We start from the raw sequence: 9,512 nt of genomic DNA, 5'->3' as shown, positions 1-9,512 counted from the left end.
CTAAACTATCAAGCTTGGGAAACAATGTTTAAAGTCTTAAGATGGTAAAGTAGAAAAGTTCAGTAATCCACGGAATAAGTGAGTGAAAGGAGAGATTTGTAAATCCACACGAACATGTAGAGAGAAGGCAATTACGAAGAATTCCACACACATTTTACGCTGGGTAAACGAAATAACAGTCGCCGAAGATCTTAGCCGTCGATTCGTTCCGAAATTCACTTCAAAATATCACCAGGTGACAGTGACAGGAATATCGTCTTCAAGTGGTTACCACAGAACACCCCGATTCCAGGTAATGGCCAACAGAAGTGATAGCACGGGATACTCCAACAAATCCACACGTATGAATTATACGAAGTGACAGTCACACATACGTTGTGCACTGCGTGCTGATGATCAACCCAGTCTTTTGGGCATGGAAGAGTTCCAACTCGTAGCAGTGAGAAGCTGAAGTTCCAACAGCTGCTCTCTCTCTCTCTCTCTCTCTCTCTCTCTCTCTCTCTCTCTCTCTCTCTCTCTCTCTCTCTCTCTCTCTCTCTCTCTCTCGCTCTCTCTGACGTCACAGTCCCGCCTTACTCTGGCACTTAAAGCGACACTCAAGTAAACGAACCCGCGGTTTCGTAAAACAATGCACCTCTAAAGTCTGACAGCAGACTAGTGAATGAATCTTCGATGGAGCAGAGTCAGAAACCAGAGAGTTGCCAGCCTGAGCCAGGGCTTTGGGGCTCCGGAGAAGGATGCAGTCCAGAGTTTACGAGGAGGAGGAGGAGGAGGAGGAATCAGACCAGCAGCATGCGGCTACAAAAGAAAGATCAGAAACATTTGGAAACTGGCTGACCGAAAAAGAAGGTGGTTAAGTTCTGCAAAATACTAGTGGAAATCAACAGATGAGGCAGCAAATATGGAGAGGAATAAACAGTCTACGTTTAGGCCGAGCCCCTTCAGCATGCCTAGACTGTGTACTCCTCTGCTTAGTTGCTGCTGAACTGCAGAGCTCCTTCAGCATTTTGTGTGTGTACGTCTCTGTATTTCCAGTAACTGCAGAATCTCTCGTGTTTCACATCTGCATTTTACCTTGGCATGAGATACACGTTGATATTGAGTATATTGTATATGGGAGCCGCTTTCTGCGTTAAAACAGCTGCTGATTTTTCTATACACATGAAAAAAAATGAGGTATGGACATGGAACCAGTGCTTGCAGAAATGTTTAATGGCGTCGTGATTACCCATAAGGCCTTGCGTCACAGTTTTTGGCCGGCGCTGATGCACCGATCGAATGAGCAGGCGTCAGGGCTGTTGACGTCACTGTGTACACGTATGCGCGCAGTACAGAAAAGGCCTTGGAAAATTTCAAAGCAGGTGAGAGTTATTCTCCATTCAGCTAATTTAAACTCCAACTTCGGGACAATGCCCTTGAGGTGCGGCCATTATGGCCCGCAATCCCGGGACAGTCCTGTCTTTTTTTTCCCTCTCTGTCATCCCCACGATCCGTGCACGGGCCCCGGGAAGCTTAGGGCTGATGAGGGAATGGGAGCCAATGCATCTCTCAGACAGAGCTGAGCTCCAGCTATCTGAATGCAAGGATTAGGAACTCGGAGAAAGGGAACTTTTTTTTACATCAGCTGTGAGAAAGCCACCTTTGTTCTACCTCCAATCCTTAATAAGAGAAAATCCACAGATGTTGGAAATCCAAACAACAAACACAAAATGCCGGCGGAATTCATCATTAGTACACTTTTCGATGGTTGCTGCCTGGTCTGCTGAGTTCCTCCTGCATTTTGTGCGTGTGTTGCTTGTTCAAACTCCTCTTGTTCTGGACTTTTCTACCGGTGAGAAGATATTTTGTCCCATTCTCTCTGGGTACATAATGATATCAAACAAGTAGCTTTCACATCTGGAATGTGCCAGACTCCAATGAGACGGACTGCATTGCCATCAATGAGTTCACCACCATCTGTCACCTGGGAGAGGATTCATGGGAAATATTTATGTACACTACAGAAACTGGTGATACATGTGTGCATTGTGATGATGCAAAAGTTGCTGGAGAATTTGCAAGTGAGAAGAAATGGCTTGATATTTGGAAATCTGACTTTTTAAAGCATATATGTCAAACTCAAGGCCCGTGAGATAATATCTAATTACTATTAAAGCTGGCCCCAGTAATCGAAGAGCCTATGGCGTATGATATGGCTAATGCTGAGTTTATTCAGGTACTAGGTTTTCAGGGTTTTTAGTGTTTATTCGGCAGTCTTGTTCGGCAGTCTTCTTCATAAGAAACCGAATTTGTAAAGAAAAACACTGTAGTTATAGCAGAGGCTGAGACACATGAGAGCAGGCTGAAAAAACGGAGGCAACGAAAGCTGCGTTCGCACGCGTCCGACTGATGCAGTATGAAGCTGCATTTTGCTCAATCCGGCCCGTGACCTAAAATGAGTTTGACACCCCTGTTTTAAAGCATCATTTAGCAAGCCAACCAGATATTGACAATATGCAAAGGCTTTGGTGAGAAAATCTTTCATTACCCATTCCAGGCCTGCTACATAGGTTGTGTGAGAGTGCAGATGAACTGGATCAAACCCAGAAGAGGTCAAATTTCCTATCGACAGTGATTTGCCAGCTGTCAAAATGAATTCCTCTCTATATTAAATTCACTGTGCGCATGTTGTCACTGGGTAAAAAAATGCACAGTACAAGGTTTATGTGCACAAGGGTCATTACAAATTAGAGGGGACATTGGTGGGAAGTTGGGGAGACCTCCAGTGTCCCTGATGCCCTCAACGACAAGATGTGCATCCAGCTGCAGCTTGTAACCCTGCACTTCAAGGAGCTGGAATTTGAAATGGGTGAATTCCAGATCATCCAGCAGTTGGAGGGGGTGATAGATATGACATGAATATGGGTAAGTTACACCCAAGGTTCAGGACACAGGACACTGGGTGAGAGCCAGGAAGGGGAATAAGGCTAAATAGCAGAGTACTCTTGTTGATATCCCACACAACAACAGTAGACCACTTTATTGGGGGGAATTACCTGGCAAAGGAAAGTCAAATAGCTGATAGGGGATTCGTTAGTTAGTGGAACAGAACAACAGGGGATGAATATCCTAGTGGTAAGGCTTGCTGGTGGGGGGGAGAGGTGATGTGGTTACAATAAGCTGTAGAAGGTATGGGAGTCAGAATGATAGAACAGATAGTGGAGAGGGTGAATTGAGTTGACTTTATCACATACATACTTCATAAACATGAGGAAAATGCAATTGTATCAGCATGAATTATTCAGTCTGATGGCCTGGTGGAAGATGATGTCCCGGAGCCTGTTGCTCCTTTTGCTGTGGTACTGTTACCTCGATGGTCACAGCAGGAATAGTTTGTGGTGGTGGTGAATTTGGCCTGTTGTTCCCTGATATCCTTTGGGCCCTTTTTACACACCTGTCTCTGTAAGTGTACTGAATTGTGGAAAGTAGATTGTGCAATGTATAATTTCCTTGTTTATATTTAGAGCCTTTTTTAGGTGTATAAAATGATGAGGGGTATTGAGCGTGTGGGTGGCCAGAAGATTTTTCTCCAGGGTTGAAATGGTTAACACGAGGGGGCATAGTTTTAAGGTGCTTTGAAATAGTTACCGAGGGGATGTCATGGGGTAAGTTCTTTATACGGAGAGTGGTGGCTGGGTGGAATGCACTGCCAGTAGCAGTGGTCCAGGCAGGTACAATGGGGTCTTTTAACAGACTCTTAGATAGGTACATGGAACTTAGAAAATTAGAGGGCTATGCACTAGGAATGTTCTATGCAGTTTCTACCTTGTCATGCCCTGGAGATGTATCCACCCTAATCTGCCACAGAATAGCAAACAGCTCCTCTTCTTTAATCTGTACAGGGTCCATGATTTTTTAAAAATCTAGGCAGTTACTAGAGTAAGTTACATTGTTAGCGCAACATTTTAGGCTGAATGGCATGGAATACGCTGTAGATTTCGATGTTCTATTTTGAACAGCAAAATAACTTCTCTTCTTTAAACTGTAGAGGGTCCACGATTTTAATGCCTCTTTTCCACACTCCCATAGACCCTGTGTCCATCTCCTGAGTAAATAGAGATGAAAACATATTTAACATCTCCCCCATCTGCTTTGGTTCCACACGTGGATTGCCATTCCAGTCTTCCAGAGGATCAACTTTGTGCCTTGCAATCCTTTTGCTCTTAATCTATCTCTGGAATCCCTGAGGATTATCCTTCATCTTTTCTGCGACAGCAACCTCATGCCTTCTTTTAGTCATCCTGATTTATTTCTTATGTGTTCTCTTGCATTTCTTATACTCCGTAAGAACCTGCCTGCCTATCCCTGTTATGCAATTCCATTTTGTCCTTCACTAGGGTCTCAATATCTCTTAAAAACCAAGGTTCCCTACAGTTTCTACCTTTTCCTTTTATTCTGACAAGCACATACCCACTTTGTACTATCAATATTTAGATTTGAAGGCCTCCCATTTACCAAGCACACCTTTTCCATAAAGCAGCCTGTCACAGTTGCAGATCCTGGTGTCATAATTCCAGGTGTTGATCCATCCCTGAACACATCTGCCTGTCCTACACTGCTCCTTGTATTGAAATATACAGGGGTCAGCATAGTCACTGCACCATTCCTGACTTTGTCTGCGGACAGAACAACAACTGTCTCCAAAACCCCTCCACCCTCTGTTCCATTATTCCGGCCCCCTGCAACTTTAGTTTAACCCCCCCCCCACCTACGCCCTCCTCCCACCATGCAGCTCTATCACCCCTTTGACTTTCAGCACCCAAATCTATAAATAGGAGGTGCATACCAGGTACAGGCAGATAAGAACAAATGGGGTACTTATGAAGTACAGGAAATTCAAGTGAACACTTATGAAAGAAATAAAAGAAGGCATGAGGTTGCCCCAGCAGACAAGGTGAAGGAGAATCCTCAGGGATTCTGCAGATAGGTTAAGAGCAAAAAGATTGCAAGGGAAAAAATTAAACCTCTGGTAGATCAGAATGGTAATCCACATGAGGTAACAAAATAGATCGGTGTGATTTTTTGCACATGTGCAGGAACCGGATATATAAGTATTTGGATAGTTGTGGCTTGATTAAGGATAGACAGCATGGCTTTGTGCATGGTAGGTCATGTCGAACCAACCTTACAGAGTCTCCCGAGGAAGTTATCAGGAAATTGGATGAAGGCAAGGCAGTGGATGTTGTCTGCATGAACTTTGGCAAGGCACTTGGCAAATCTCATATGGGAGGTTGGTCAAGAAGGTTCAGTTACTCAGCATTCAAGATGAGACAGTAAATTGGATGAGACAGTTTCTTTGGGAGAAGCCAGAGTGTGGTAGCAGATGGTTGCCTCTCTGACTGGAAGCCTGTGACTATTGGTGTGCCAGAGGGATCAGTGATGGATCTGTTGTTGTTTGTCATCTGTATCAGTAATCTGGATGATAACATGTTTAGCTGGATCAGCAAATTTGTGGATGACACCAAGACTGGGGGTGTATTGGACTGTGAGGAAGACTATCATGGTTTACAGTGTGAACTGGACCAGCTCGGAAAATGGCTTGAGAAATGGAAAATGGAATTTAATGCAGACAAGTGTGAGGTGTTGCACTTTGGTAGGACCTACCAGGGTAGGTCTTACACAGTGACTGGTCGGGCTCTGAGGAGTGTTGTAGAAGAAAGGAATCTAGAAATACAGGTTTTCTCTGAAAGTGGTGTCACAGTTCGATAGGGATGGAATGAAAGATTTTGGCACATTGGCCTTCGTGAACCGAAGTACTGCGTACTGCAGATAGATGTTATGTTGACTTTGTACAAGATATTGGTGATGCAGAATTTGGAGTATTTTGTGTAGTTTTAGACACCAACCTGCAGGAAAGATGTAAAAGAGTTTGAAGGAGTTCAGAGAAAATTCACAAGGATGTTGTCAGGTCTGGAGGACGGGTTATAAGGAGAAATTGAACAGGTCTGGGCTTTATTCCTTGGAATGTAGAAGATTAAGGGGAAATTTTGATGGAGGTGTACCACAATTGTGAGGGCTATAGATGAGGTAAATGCAAGCTGGCTTTTACCACTAAGATGGGGTGGGACTACAACCAGAGGCCATGTGTTAAGGGTGAAAGGTGAAACTTTAAGGGCAATATGAGGGGAAACTTCTTCACACAGATGGTCATCCGGGTGTGGAATGAGCAGCCAACACAAGTGGTGCATGCGAGCTCATTTTCAACATCTAAAAGGTTTGTATATGTACCTGGATGGTAGGGGTATGTGAGTAGACAATTTAAATAGTTCAACACAAACTAGATGGGCCAAAGGGCCTGCATCTGTGTTGTACTTTTCCATGACTGACAAGAACCTTAAATAATACTAACATTCACTTGAATTCCTTTTAACAGCTGTGCATACCAACCATACATCTGAGTAGGAGATATTTACATGGCATTAAAACTGGCACTTTAAATTAACAGTACCGAAAGGAAAATCCCAGCTGCATGTCAACAAAGCCTATTTTCATGAGAGTGTTTCAGTTACTGTGGGGCCAGGCACCCATGCAGCTCAATGGGAACAGGGAATAATACCAATGGAGAGAGTCAAACTGATCCAAGTAACAGTTTGAAGATGGAAAAAATGCCCCATTCATACAGAGACAGGAAGAGCATCAGAGAGTTTGATTTCAGATACCAGCACTGTGTCCAGTTAGAAGATAATTTCTCTCTCCAACTTGGGTTGTACCTCGCTGTAACAGTGTGATGACAGATCACACCTTGACAACTATAGTGATCTCATCTGAAATGTTGTCCTTCATTCGTTGATGGATTTTGTAAATCTTTTTACAGGTTAAAAATGACAAGGAATTTGTCCATGGGAATTCCAACAAAACACACCAGTTTTGCTGTCTCTGTCCAGATATTTAAGAACTGGAGCAAGGGATTCACTCGATCATCTTTCCTGCTCAGACTGTGGGGAGGGATTCACTTGATCATCTGACTAACTGGCATGTCTGTCATTTTACACAGGGGGTCCCATTCATCTGCTCAGAAAGTGGGAATGAATTCAGTCTGTCATTTCAACTGAAGGTACATCAGCAAGTTCATACTGGGCAAGGCCATTCACCTGTTCTGTGTGTAAGAAAGCATTTAGTCTGTCATCCCACCTGTGGACACACCAGTCAGTTCACACTGGGCAGAGGCTGTTCATCTGAACTTGTGGGGAAGGATTCACTCGGTCATCTGACCTAATGGCTCACCAGCGAGTTCACACCGGGGAGCGGCCGTTCACCTGCTCGGACTGTGGGAAAGGATTCACTTACTCATCTAAGCTGAAGGTACATCAGCGAGTTCACACTGGAGAGAGGCCGTTCATCTGCTCGGACTGTGGGAAGGGATTCACTCAGTCATCCACCCTACAGAGTCACCAACGAGTTCACACTGGGGAGAAGCCATTCACCTGCTCAGACTGTGGGAAGGGATTCACTCAGTCATCCACCCTACAGAGTCATCAACGGGTTCACACTGGGGAGAAACCATTCACCTGCCCAGACTGTGGGAAGGGATTCACTTTATTATCTCACCTACAGAGACACCAATCAGTACACACTGGAAAGAGGCCATTCACTTGCTCAGTCTGTGGGAAGACATTCACTCAGTCATCCCACCTACAGAGTCACCAGCGAGTTCACACTGGGGAGAAGCCGTTCACCTGCTCAGACTGTGGGAAAAGATTCACTTGGTCATCTGATCTACTGAGACACCAGCGATTTCACACTGGGGAGAAGCCATTCACCTGCCCAGACTGTGGGAAAGGATTCACTTTATTGTCTCACCTACAGAGACACCAGTTAGTACACACTGGAAAGAGGCCATTCACCTGCTCAGTCTGTGGGAAAGGATTCACTCAGTCATCCCACCTATAGAGTCACCAACGAGTTCACACCGGGGAGAGGCCATTCTCCTGCTCAGACTGTGGGAAGGGATTCACTCATTTATCCGAACTACAGAGTCACCAACGAGTTCACACTAGGGAGAAGCCGTACACCTGCTCAGACTGTGGAAAGCATTTCACTAGATCATCCACCCTATTGGCACACCAGTCAGTTCACACTGGGGAGTGGCCGTTCACCTGCTGTGAATGTGGGAAGGGATTCACTCGGTCATCTCATCTACTGAAACACCAGCGAGTTCACTCTGGGTAGCGGCCAATCACCTGCTCAAACATTGGAAAGAGATTCTCTCAGCCATCTCCACCAAATGAGCATCAGTGAATTCACATTGGGGAGAGGCTGTTCACCTGCTGTGAATGTGGGAAGGGATTCACTCAGTTATCTAACCTTGTGACACACTACTGGGTTCACACTGGGAAGAAAGTTTCAATAAGCTGCATGCTGGATATTTGTCCATCACCGTTGCTGAATGTAATTTCGAGAGTGACTGTAGGTGCTGAACTCTGTAATTATTGCTGCTGCTCACCACACCCAGTTCTGCACCCTGGTCACTGGGCACGGGAGGAGTTTCATATAACCATATAACAATTACAGCACAGAAACAGGCCATCTTGGCCCTTCTAATCCGTGCCGAACACTTACTCTCACCTAGTCCCACTGGCACACACTCAGCCCATAACCCTCCATTCCTATCCTGTCCATATACCTATCCAATTTTACTTTAAATGACAATACCAAACTTGTTTCTAGCACTTCTACTGGAAGCTTGTTCCACACAGCTACCACTCTCTGAGTATAGAAATTCCCCCTTGTGTTACCCTTAAATTTTTGCCCCCTAACTCTCAACTCATGTACTTTTGTTTGAATCTCCCATGCTCTCAATGGCAATAGCTTATCCACGTCAACTCTTATCTATCCCCCTCATAATTTTAAATACCTCTATCAAGTTCAGCCTCAACCTTCTACGCTCCACAGAATAAAGACCTAACTTGTTCAACCTTTCCCTGTAACTTAGATGCTGAAACCCAGGTAACATTATAGTAAATCTTCTCTGTACTCTCTCTATTTTGTTGACATCTTTCCTATAATTCTGTGAACAGAACTGCACACAATACTCCAAATTCGGCCTTGCCGATGCCCTGTACAATTTTAATGTTGCATCCCAACTCCTATACCAATGCTCTGATTTATAAAGCCCAACATACCAAAAGCTTTCTTCACCACCCTATCCACATGAGATTCCACCTTCAGGGAACTATGCACCATTATTCCCAGGTCACTCTATTCTACTGCATTCTTCAATCCCCTACCATTTACCTTGTATGTCCTATTTGGATTATTCATTCCCAAAATGTAGCACTTCACACTTCTCAGCATTAAACTCCATCTGCCATCATTCAGCCCACTCTTCTAACTGGCCTAAATCTCTCTGCAAGCTTAGAAAACCTACTTTATTATCCAGAACGCCACCTTCCTTAGTATCATCTGCATACATACTAATCCGATTTACCACTCCATCATCCTGATCATTAATGTAAATAACAAACAACTTTGGA

At 44.4% G+C, this 9,512-nt stretch overlaps 1 pseudogene; it reads left to right on the top strand.

Moving 5' to 3' along the window:
• Positions 1–2,900: 2,900 nt before the first annotated feature.
• LOC140723782 (uncharacterized) lies at positions 2,901–8,277 on the top strand (annotated as a pseudogene).
• Positions 8,278–9,512: the final 1,235 nt, after the last annotated feature.

Source organism: Hemitrygon akajei, unplaced genomic scaffold (genome assembly GCF_048418815.1).
Source record: "Hemitrygon akajei unplaced genomic scaffold, sHemAka1.3 Scf000135, whole genome shotgun sequence".
NCBI lineage: Eukaryota > Metazoa > Chordata > Chondrichthyes > Myliobatiformes > Dasyatidae > Hemitrygon > Hemitrygon akajei.
Note: the sequence above shows the minus strand (reverse complement) of the source record. Positions and strands in the feature narration are given on the sequence as shown.